Genomic DNA, 12,732 nt, shown 5'->3' on the forward strand with positions numbered 1-12,732 from the left:
GATGTTTCGTATTCGCTGTTTTTCTCTACGATATTCCTACGGACCGTGGCGGGTGATTGCAATTTTCTAGGTGGCGCTAGAGAGCCATTTTTGGATTTTTGGGGAATTTTTTGACGTCAGATTGTGGAGTGCCACACTTTTGACGAGTCTCCCAAATTTGGTGAGTTTTTGAGCGTGTTTAGGGGGTTCGGAGGGCCCGCACTTTTGGCGACGACGAAATCCAAAAGAGACCTGCCGTTGGCTGGGCCTAGGGCCCACCCGTTGGCGAGGTCCCTAAAAAAACATTCGAAAAACAATATATAATTTCGCCACCAGGTAGTGGCCGCGCCCCCTTTGGGGGCGCGGCCACTCTGAGGGGGTCAGGAGAGTTCTGAATGAGTGTGGGGCCTCCTGCGGAGGCCCCACACTTTTGGCGACGACGAAATCCAAAAGAGACCTGCCGTTGGCTGGGCTTAGGGCCCAGCCGTTGGCGAGGTCCCTAATTAAAGCTGCAAGCAGCATTGGTCGGGACCTCGAGATTGCCCGTCGGGGGGGTGGCTATGAACGGTTAATAAAAAAAAATATTATTTAAGCAAAAAAAAAAAAAAAAAAAATTAGTACTTTTATTTTGAAAATGCGGGGTCAAAACCAGGTAATTAGTTAGTGGTTTGTGACCGCAGCGCTCCCATTAGGCCACCTACCAAATTTCAGCTCAATCGGACAATGTTTGGTAGCATGCTAATGTGCATGCTATGCCGCAAGCTAGCGGATACACCTGAAAAGCTCAGTGTGGTACTCCCCAGGTTGCCCCGATCCCGAATCTGGTCTTACTTCAATTCTAGTGTGAATGACACTGCACTTATGGAACAATAAAGGTTTTTCAAAAACTTCCACCGACATGAATTATATGGCCTCAGGCCAGGCCTCCTACGGAGGTCAATGTGGGACGATGGAGTGACCTGGTGGAGTGCCGGGCCTAGGAGGCCCGGCCTTTGTCGGCGTAAACGAAGGTGTGATTGATCCAGCAATAAAGGTTTTTCACAAACTCTCACCGACATGAATTACATGTCTCAGGACAGACCTCGTACAGGTTTTGCATGTCCTCATGACAGGAGAACATGAGACATGAGAGTGAGGTCAGGTCACATGAGAGTAACCTGACCTGAGAATGACTGGTGAGGTCACTCTCAGGTCAAACTGCAGGATATGACAGGCTGTCAATCACACAGCAGTGATGAGCCTGAAGCTACAGGAAGCTGCCCATATATGGAGTGATGCACTGACCAATCACAGTGGAGAATTTCACAGCTGCGCCGAGCGCGGACACTCTGACGTCAGAGTGAGGCAGAGAGGATTATATTAGAAGATTTTGCGAACAACTGCTCTTAATCTATACTTATCGGGGGAGTATGTGGATAAAAGTACCATACTTTTGTAGGAATTTTTGTCGTCTTTAATACTGTGTGGGTTTGGAAGCAGTCAGAGGTAAAGTTTGGACACCAGGGGGCGCTGTTTGGCAGGAACGGCAGATTTGGCTCCATCCGCTATAGTGTTAAGATTTCGGACGAGAAAAATGTTACTGTGTCGCTTTAACTCGTCATTCTGGGGACTTGTTTTGGAATTTTCCCCACATATGTTACATCCTCTTGTTCGGCAGGGTCTCGCGGTAGTGGCGATGCCCTCGGTTTGTGGCTGAGAGTCACGGTTTGCAAACAGTTAAGAGTAGTTCGGGGAGTTCAAAATCGTTGATTTTGGGGGAGAATTTTCGGTTTCCCCATGTTAATGGATGACAGGAGCCAAAAAGGCGTTTAGGGGGTGGGGAGCTTGGACGGCTAATAAAAATTAAACTGGACTAGGTAAGAAAAATTCCCTCTAAATATTTGTAGTAAACAATCTCCTTTATTTTTGTATATCTCAATTTCACCGATACGACCTTCGCCCTATGATGGTTTAGATTTTCCGTTTCGGCCTTTTTTTGCCTTTTTTGGGTGAACACCTTACTTTGAAAGGCAAATAGCGGCCTTCCTGTTGGAGTTAGGTCAAAAGTTAGAGCGCATTCGTCGTAGGGCTCGAGTAGACGAACAAATTTCGTATTCGCGACATTTCTCTACGACATTCCTACGGACCGTGGCGGGCGATTGCAATTTTGTAGGTGGCGCTAGAGAGCCATTTTTGGATTTTCATGGAATGTTTTGACATGGTCACCGGCTCTATGCGATTTTTCACAAGCCTTCCAAATTTGGTGAGTTTTTGAGCGTGTCTAGGGGGTCCAATATGAGCGCAACGGAAAAGAAAAAAAAAAAAAAAAAAAATATATAAGAAACATTCGAAAAACAATATATAATTTCGCCACCAGGTAGTGGCCGCGCCCCCTTCGGGGGCGCGGCCACTCTGAGAGGGTCAGGGGAGGTCCTGGATGAGTGTGGGGCCTCCTGCGGAGGCCCCACACTTTTGGCGACGACGAAATCCAAAAGAGACCTGCCGTTGGCTGGGCCTAGGGCCCACCCGTTGGCGAGGTCCCTAATTAAAGCTGCAAGCAGCGTTGGTCGGGACCTCGAGATTGCCCGTCGGGGGGGTGGCTATGAACGGTTAATTAAAAAAAATATTATTTAAGCAAAAAAAAAAAAAAAAAAAATTAGTACTTTTATTTTGAAAAAACTGCGTCAAAACCAGCTAATTAGCTAATGATTTGTGATCGCAGCAACCCCATTAGGTTACCTACCAAATTTCGGCTCAATCAGACAATGTTTGCGACCATGCTAGCAGGCATGCTAAGCCGCAAGCTAGCCGAGCTGCCTGAAAATGTCTGTTAGGTACTCCCCAGATGGCCCCGATCCTGAATCTGGTCTTACTTCAATTGTAGTGTAAAAGACACAGCACTTATGGCACAATAAAGGTTTTTCAAAAACTTCCACCGACATGAATTACATGGCCTCAGGCCAGGCCTCCTACGGAGGTCAGTGTGGGACATGAGAGTGACCTGGTGGAGTGCCGGGCCTAGGAGGCCCGGCCTTTGTCGGCGTGAACGAAGGTGTGAATGATGCATCAATGAAGGTTTTTCACAAACTTCCACCGACATGAATGTGAGGGCCTCAGGCCAGGTCTCGTACAGGTTTTGCATGTCCTCATGACAGGAGAACATGAGACATGAGAGTGAGGTCAGGTCACATGAGAGTAACCTGACCTGAGAATGACTGGTGAGGTCACTCTCAGGTCAAACTGCAGGATATGACAGGCTGTCAATCACACAGCAGTGATGAGCCTGAAGCTACAGGAAGCTGCCCATATATGGAGTGATGCACTGACCAATCACAGTGGAGAATTTCACAGCTGCACCGAGCGCGGACACTCTGACGTCAGAGTGAGACAGGGAGGATTATATTCAAAGATTTTGCGAACAACTGCTCTTAATCTATACTTATCGGGGGAGTATGTGGATAAAAATACCATACTTTTGTAGGAATTTTTGTCCTCTTTAAGACGGTGTACGCTTGGAAGCAGTCGGAGGTAAACTTTGGACACCAGGGGGCGCTGTTTGGCAGGAACGGCAGATTTGGCTCCATCCGCTATAGTGTTAAGATTTCGGACGAGAAAAATGTTACTGTGTCGCTTTAACTCGTCATTCTGGGGACTTGTTTTGGAATTTTCCCCACATATGTTACATCCTCTTGTTCGGCAGGGTCTCGTGAGCGTGGCGATGCCCTCGGTTTGTGGCTGAGAGTCACGGTTTGCAAGCAGTTAAGAGTAGTTCGGGGAGTTTAAAATCGTTGATTTTGGGGGAGAATTTTCGGTTTCCCCATGTTAATGGATGACAGGAGCCAAAAAGGCGATTAGGGGGTGGGGAGCTTGGACGGCTAATAAAAATTAAACTGGACTAGGTAAGAAAATTTCCCTCTAGAGTTCAGTAGTAAACAATCTCCTCTATTTTTGTATATCTCAATTTAACCGATGCGACCTTCGCCCTATGAGGAGTTAAATTTTCCGTTTCGGCCTTTTTTTGCCTTTTTTGGGTGAACACCTTACTTTGAAAGGCAAATAGCCGGCTTCCTGTTGGAGTTAGGTCAAAAGTTAGAGCGCGTGAGTCGTAGGGCTCGAGTAGACGAACAAATTTCGTATTCGCGACATTTCTCTACGACATTCCTACGGACCGTGGCGGGCGATTGCAATTTTCTAGGTGGCGCTAGAGAGCCATTTTTGGATTTTTTTGGGAATTTTTTGACGTGAGATTGTGGAGTGCCACACTTTTGACGAGTCTCCCAAATTTGGTGAGTTTTTGAGCGTGTTTAGGGGGTTCGGAGGGCCCGCACTTTTGGCGACGACGAAATCCAAAAGAGACCTGCCGTTGGCTGGGCCTAGGGCCCACCCGTTGGCGAGGTCCCTAATTAAAGCTGCAAGCAGCATTGGTCGGGACCTCGAGACTGCCCGTCGGGGGGGTGGCTATGAACGGTTAATAAAAAAGACAATTTTTTAAGTAAAAAAAAAAAAAAAGACTTTTATTTTGAAAAAACGGCGTCAAAACCAGCTAATTAGCTAGTGATTTGTGATCGCAGCAACCCCATTAGGCTACCTACCAAATTTCGGCTCAATCAGACAATGTTTGCGACCATGCTAGCAGGCATGCTAAGCCGCAAGCTAGCCGAGCTGCCTGAAAATGTCTGTTGGGTACTCCCCAGATGGCCCCGATCCTGAATCTGGTCTTACTTCAATTGTAGTGTAAAAGACACAGCACTTATGGCACAATAAAGGTTTTTCAAAAACTTCCACCGACATGAATTACATGGCCTCAGGCCAATCCTCCTACAGAGGTCAGTGTGGGACATGAGAGTGACCTGGTGGAGTGCCGGGCCTAGGAGGCCCGGCCTTTGTCGGCGTGAACGAAGGTGTGAATGATGCAGCATTAAAGCTTTTTCAAAAACTTCCACCGACTTCCATCGTACAAAGGTCAGTGTGGGACGATGGAGTGACCTGGTGGAGTGCCGGGCCTAGGAGGCCCGGCCTTTGTCGGCGTGAATGAAGGTGTGAATGATGCAGCAATGAAGGTTTTTCACAAACTTCCACCGACATGAATTACATGTCTCAGGCCAGACCTCGTACAGGTTTTGCACGTCCTCATGACAGGAGAACATGAGACATGAGAGTGAGGTCAGGTCACATGAGAGTAACCTGACCTGAGAATGACTGCTGAGGTCACTCTCAGGTCAAACTGCAGGATATGACAGGCTGTCAATCACACAGCAGTGATGAGCCTGAAGCTACAGGAAGCTGCCCATATATGGAGTGATGCACTGACCAATCACAGTGGAGAATTTCACAGCTGCGCCGAGCGCGGACACTCTGACGGCAGAGTGAGCCAGAGAGGATTATATTAGAAGATTTTGCGAACAACTGCTCTTAATCTATACTTATCGGGGGAGTATGTGGATAAAAATGCCATACTTTTGTAGGAATTTTTGTCCTCTTTAATACTGTGTGGGTGTGGAAGCAGTCAGAGGTAAACTGTGGACACCAGGGGGCGCTGTTTGGCACTAACGGCAGATTTGGCTCCATCCGCTATAGTGTTAAGATTTCGGACGAGAAACAATTTTACTCTATCGCTTTAACTCGTCATTCTGGGGACTTGTTTTGGAATTTTCCCCACATATGTTACATCCTCTTGTTCGGCAGGGTCTCGTGGGTGTGGCGATGCCCTCGGTTTGTGGCTGAGAGTCACGGTTTGCAAACAGTTAAGAGTAGTTCGGGGAGTTTAAAATCGTTGATTTTCGGCGAGAATTGTCCGTTTCCCCATGTTAATGGATGACAGGAGCCAAAAAGGCGATTAGGGGGTGGGGAGCTTGGACGGCTAATAAAAATTAAACTGGACTAGGTAAGAAAAATTCCCTCTAGAGTTCAGAAGTAAACAATCTCCTCTATTTTTGTATATCTCAATTTAACCGATACGACCTTCGCCCTATGATGGTTTAGATTTTCCGTTTCGGCCTTTTTCTCCCTTTTTTGGGCGAACACCTTACCTTGAAAGGCAAATAGCCGGCTTCCTGTTGGAGTTAGGTCAAAAGTTAGAGCGCGTGAGTCGTAGGGCTCGAGTAGACGAAGAAGTTTCGTATTCGCGACATTTCTGTACGACATTCCTACGGACCGTGGCGGGCGATTAAATGTGTCTAGGTGGCGCTAGAGAGCCATTTTTGGACTTTTGGGGGATTTTTTTAGATTTTATAAAATTTTTCGCCAGTTTTGACGAGTGTGTCAAATTTGGTGAGTTTTTGAGCATGTTTAGGGGGTCAAATTTGAGGCAATAGCCAAGTCAGGAGTGCCAAAAAATAATTAAAGCTGCAAGCAGCATTGGTCGGGACCTCGAGACTGCCCGTCGGGGGGGTGGCTATGAACGGTTCAAAATATTTGCTTAAATATTAAAAAAAAAAAAAAAAAAAAAAAAAATTATGACTTTTATTTTGAAAAAAACTGCGTCAAAACCAGCTAATTAGCTAGTGATTTGTGATCGCAGCAACTCCATTAGGCTACCTACCAAATTTCGGCTCAATCAGACAATGTTTCCTCGCATGCTAACAGGCATGCTAAGCCGCAAGCTAGCCGAGCTGCCTAAAAATGTCTGTTGGGTGCTCCCCAGATGGCCCCGATCCTGAATCTGGTCTTACTTCAATTCTAGTGTAAAAGACACAGCACTTATGGCACAATAAAGGTTTTTCAAAAACTTCCACCGACATGAATGTGAGGGCCTTTGTCAGTTGTGTACGGATTACAAAAGGAAGCTGGCATTGGCCAGGCCTGCGGCCTGGCCTTTCGTAAACTGTGGCTCAAGCCCGTCGGGGTGGCCACGATACTCTAGACCAGTTAATGATCATTTTTTATCTTTTAAAAAAAACCAGTATTTTTTAAATTACTTTTATTTTGAAAAAAACGGCTGAAAACCAGCTAATTATGTAGTGATTCATGACCGCAGCGGCCCCATTAGGCCACCTACCAAATTTCAGCTCAATCGGATAATGTTTCTTAGAATGCTAACGGACTTGCTACGCCTATGAGATCCTGAAAATGTCACTGAGATGCTCCCCCTCCCCCTCCCCCGGTCCCCGGAGCAGGATTGCGCAATCTTCTGTAGATTTTCACAGCAGGTGCACGTCACTTTGGCTCATTAAGTGTGAGAGCTAGAGTGGGAGAGATATTTTCATAATTCCAAGATGTCGCAAACAACTGCTCTGAATCCATAGTTATCGGGGGAGTATGTGGATAAAAATACCATACTTTTGTAGGAATTTTTGTCCTCTTTAATACTGTGTGGGTGTGGAAGCAGTCAGTGGTAAACTGTGGACACCAGGGGGCGCTGTTTGGCACTAACGGCAGATTGGGCTCCATCCGCTACAGTATTAAATTCTGGGGCGAAAAGAATGTTACTCTATCACTTTAACTCGTCATTCTGGGGACTTGTTTTGGAATTTTCCCCACATATGTTACATCCTCTTGTTCGGCAGGGTCTCGCGGGCGTGGCGATGCCCTCGGTTTGTGGCTGAGAGTCACGGTTTGCAAACAGTTAAGAGTAGTTCGGGGAGTTTAAAATCGTTGATTTTCGGCGAGAATTGTCGGTTTCCCCATGTTAATGGATGACAGGAGCCAAAAAGGCGATTAGGGGGTGGGGAGCTTGGACGGCTAATAAAAATTAAACTGGACTAGGTAAGAAAAATTCCCTCTAAATTATTGTAGTAAACAATCTCCTCTATTTTTGTATATCTCAATTTAACCGATACGACCTTCGCCCTATGATGGTTTAGATTTTCCGTTTCTGCCTTTTTTTGCCTTTTTTGGGTGAACACCTTACTTTGAAAGGCAAATAGCGGCCTTCCTGTTGGAGTTAGGTCAAAAGTTAGAGCGCGTGAGTCGTAGGGCTCGAGTAGACGAACAAATTTCGTATTCGCGACATTTCTGTACGACATTCCTGCGGACCGTGGCGGGCGATTGCAATTTTCTAGGTGGCGCTAGAGAGCCATTTTTGGATTTTCATGGAATGTTTTGACATGGTCACCGGCTCTATGCGATTTTTCACGAGTCTTCCAAATTTGGTGAGTTTTTGAGCGTGGTTAGGGGGTCAAATATGAGCGCAACGGAGAAAAACGAACAAAGAATAATAATAAGAAACATTCGAAATACAATATACAATTTCGCCACCACATCAGAGTGGCCGGGACCCCCTTCGGGGGCCCCGGCCACTCTGGGAGGGTCAGGAGAGGGCCTGGATGAGTGCGGGCCCTCCTTCGGAGGGCCCGCACTTTTGGCGACGACGAAATCCAAAAGAGACCTGCCGTTGGCTGGGCTTAGGGCCCAGCCGTTGGCGAGGTCCCTAATTAAAGCTGCAAGCAGCATTGGTCGGGACCTCGAGACTGCCCGTCGGGGGGGTGGCTATGAACGGTTTATAAAAAAGACAATTTTTTAAGTAAAAAAAAAAAAAAAAAAAATTTGGACTTTTATTTTGAAAATGCGGGGTCAAAACCAGGTAATTAGTTAGTGGTTTGTGACCGCAGCGCTCCCATTAGGCCACCTACCAAATTTCAGCTCAATCGGACAATGTTTGGTAGCATGCTAATGTGCATGCTATGCCGCAAGCTAGCGGATACACCTGAAAAGCTCAGTGTGGTACTCCCCAGGTTGCCCCGATCCCGAATCTGGTCTTACTTCAATTCTACTGTGAATGACACTGCACTTATGGAACAATAAAGGTTTTTCAAAAACTTCCACCGACATGAATTATATGGCCTCAGGCCAGGCCTCCTACGGAGGTCAATGTGGGACGATGGAGTGACCTGGTGGAGTGGCTCCTTTGTCGGCGTAAACGAAGGTGTGATTGATCCAGCAATAAAGGTTTTTCACAAACTTCCACCGACATGAATGTGAGGGCCTCAGGCCAGGTCTCGTACAGGTTTTGCATGTCCTCATGACAGGACAACATGAGACATGAGAGTGAGGTCAGGTCACATGAGAGTAACCTGACCTGAGAATGACTGCTGAGGTCACTCTCAGGTCAAACTGCAGGATATGACAGGCTGTCAATCACACAGCAGTGATGAGCCTGAAGCTACAGGAAGCTGCCCATATATGGAGTGATGCACTGACCAATCACAGTGGAGAATTTCACAGCTGCGCCGAGCGCGGACACTCTGACGTCAGAGTGAGCCAGAGAGGATTATATTAGAAGATTTTGCAAACAACTGCTCTTAATCTATACTTATCGGGGGAGTATGTGGATAAAAATACCATACTTTTGTAGGAATTTTTGTCTTCTTTCACACTGTGTGGGTTTGGAAGCAGTCGGAGGTAAACTTTGGACACCAGGGTGCGCTGTTTGGCGACAACGCCGGATATCTCCCATCAGGATTCAATGTAAAAATGTAGAACGAAAAAAATGTTACTCTGTCGCTTTAACTCGTCATTCTGGGGATTTGTTTTGGAATTTTCCCCACATATGTTACATTCTCTTGTTCGGCAGGGTCTCGCGGTCGTGGCGATGCCCTCGGTTTGTGGCTGAGAGTCACGGTTTGCAAACAGTTAAGAGTAGTTCGGGGTGCTTTATATCAGTGATTTTGGAGGATAATTTTCCATTTCCACATGTATTCGGATGACAGGAGCCAAAAAGCCGATTTCGGGGTGGGGAGCTTGGACGGCTAATAAAAATTAAACTGGACTAGGTAAGAAAAATTCCCTCTAAATATTTGTAGTAAACAATCTCCTCTATTTTTGTATATCTCAATTTAACCGATACGACCTTCGCCCTATGATGGTTTAGATTTTCCGTTTCGGCCTTTTTCTCCCTTTTTTAGGCGAACACCTTACTTTGAAAGGCAAATAGCCGGCTTCCTGTTGGAGTTAGGTCAAAAGTTAGAGCGCGTGAGTCGTAGGGCTCGAGTAGACGAAGAAGTTTTGTATTCGCGACATTTCTCTACGACATTCCTACGGACCGTGGCAGGCGATTGCAATTTTCTAGGTGGCGCTAGAGAGCCATTTTTGGATTTTTTGTGAATTTTTTGACGTGAGATTGTGGAGTGCCACACTTTTGACGAGTCTCCCAAATTTGGTGAGTTTTTGAGCGTGTTTAGGGGGTTCGGAGGGCCCGCACTTTTGGCGACGACGAAATCCAAAAGAGACCTGCCGTTGGCTGGGCCTAGGGCCCACCCGTTGGCGAGGTCCCTAATTAAAGCTGCAAGCAGCATTGGTCGGGACCTCGAGACTGCCCGTCGGGGGGGGTGGCTATGAACGGTTAATTAAAAAAAATATTATTTAAGCAAAAAAAAAAAAAAAAAAAAAATTGTACTTTTATTTTGAAAAAACGGCGTCGGAACCAGCTAATTAGCTAGTGATTTGTGACCGCAGCACCCCCATTAGGCCACCTACCAAATTTCAGCTCAATCGAACAATGTTTACAAGCATGCTAACGGGCATGCTATGCCGCAAGCTAGCGGATACACCGGAAAATCTCAGTGTGGTACTCCCCAGGTTGCCCCGATCCCAAATCTGGTCTTACTTCAATTCTAGTGTGAATGACACTGCACTAATGGAACAATAAAGGTTTTTCAAAAACTTCCACCGACATGAATTATATGGCCTCAGGCCAGGCCTCCTACGGAGGTCAGTGTGTGACATGAGAGTGACCTGGTGGAGTGCCGGGCCTAGGAGGCCCGGCCTTTGTCGGCGGTGTGCGAAGGTGTGAATGATGCCATAAAGGTTTTTCACAAACTTCCACCGACATGAATGTGAGGGCCTCAGGCCAGGTCTCGTACAGGTTTTGCATGTCCTCATGACAGGAGAACATGAGACATGAGAGTGAGGTCAGGTCACATAAGAGTAACCTGACCTGAGAATGACTGCTGAGGTCACTCTCAGGTCAAACTGCAGGATATGACAGGCTGTCAATCACACAGCAGTGATGAGCCTGAAGCTACAGGAAGCTGCCCATATATGGAGTGATGCACTGACCAATCACAGTGGAGAATTTCACAGCTGCACCGAGCGCGGACACTCTGACGGCAGAGTGAGCCAGGGAGGATTATATTAGAAGATTTTGCGAACAACTGCTCATAATCTATACTTATCGGGGGAGTATGTGGATAAAAACACCATACTTTTGTAGGAATTTTTGTCCTCTTTAAGACGGTGTACGCTTGGAAGCAGTCGGAGGTAAACTTTGGACACCAGGGGGCGCTGTTTGGCAGGAACGGCAGATTTGGCTCCATCCGCTATAGTGTTAAGATTTCGGACGAGAAAAATGTTACTGTGTCGCTTTAACTCGTCATTCTGGGGACTTGTTTTGGAATTTTCCCCACATATGTTACATCCTCTTGTTCGGCAGGGTCTCGCGGTAGTGGCGATGCCCTCGGTTTGTGGCTGAGAGTCACGGTTTGCAAACAGTTAAGAGTAGTTCGGGGAGTTTAAAATCGTAGATTTTGGGGGAGAATTTTCGGTTTCCCCATGTTAATGGATGACAGGAGCCAAAAAGGCGTTTAGGGGGTGGGGAGCTTGGACGGCTAATAAAAATTAAACTGGACTAGGTAAGAAAAATTCCCTCTAAATTATTGTAGTAAACAATCTCCTCTATTTTTGTATATCTCAATTTAACCGATACGACCTTCGCCCTATGATGGTTTAGATTTTCCGTTTCGGCCTTTTTTTGCCTTTTTTGGGTGAACACCTTACTTTGAAAGGCAAATAGCGGGCTTCCTGTTGGAGCTAGGTGAAAAGTTAGAGCGCGTGAGTCGTAGGGCTCGAGTAGGCGAACAAATTTCGTATTCGCGACATTTCTGTACGACATTCCTACGGACCGTGGCGGGCGATTTAAATTTTCTAGGTGGCGCTAGAGAGCCATTTGTGGACTTTGTGGGGATTTTTTTTTATTGTATAAAATTTTTCGCCACTTCTGACGATCCTGCCAAATTTGGTGAGTTTTTGAGCGTGTTTAGGGGGTCAAATTAGAGCTCAAAGAGGCGTCAGGAGTCCCAAGAAAGAATAATAATAAGAAACATTCGAAATACAATATATAATTTCGCCACCAGGTAGTGGCCGCGCCCCCTTCGGGGGCGCGGCCACTCTGAGAGGGTCAGGGGAGGTCCTGGATGAGTGTGGGGCCTCCTGCGGAGGCCCCACACTTTTGGCGACGACGAAATCCAAAAGAGACCTGCCGTTGGCTGGGCCTAGGGCCCACCCGTTGGCGAGGTCCCTAATTAAAGCTGCAAGCAGCATTGGTCGGGACCTCGAGATTGCCCATCGGGGGGGTGGCTATGAACGGTTCAAAATATTTCCTTAAATAATAATAAAAAAAAAAAAAAAAAATCATGACTTTTATTTTGAAAAAACTGCGTCAAAACCAGCTAATTAGCTAGTGATTTGTGATCGCAGCAACTCCATTAGGCTACCTACCAAATTTCGGCTCAATCAGACAATGTTTGCTCGCATGCTAACAGGCATGCTAAGCCGCAAGCTAGCCGAGCTGCCTGAAAATGTCTGTTGGGTGCTCCCCAGATGGCCCCAATCCCAAATCTGGTCTTACTTCAATTCTAGTGTGAATGACACTGCACTTATGGAACAATAAAGGTTTTTCAAAAACTTCCACCGACATGAATTATATGGCCTCAGGCCAGGCCTCCTACGGAGGTCAGTGTGGGACATGAGACTGACCTGGTGGAGTGCCGGGCCTAGGAGGCCCGGCCTTTGTCGGCGTGAACGAAGGTGTGAATGATGCAATAAAGGTTTTTCACAAAC

Source organism: Blennius ocellaris (assembly GCF_963422515.1).
Source record: "Blennius ocellaris genome assembly, chromosome: 15".
Lineage (NCBI taxonomy): Eukaryota > Metazoa > Chordata > Actinopteri > Blenniiformes > Blenniidae > Blennius > Blennius ocellaris.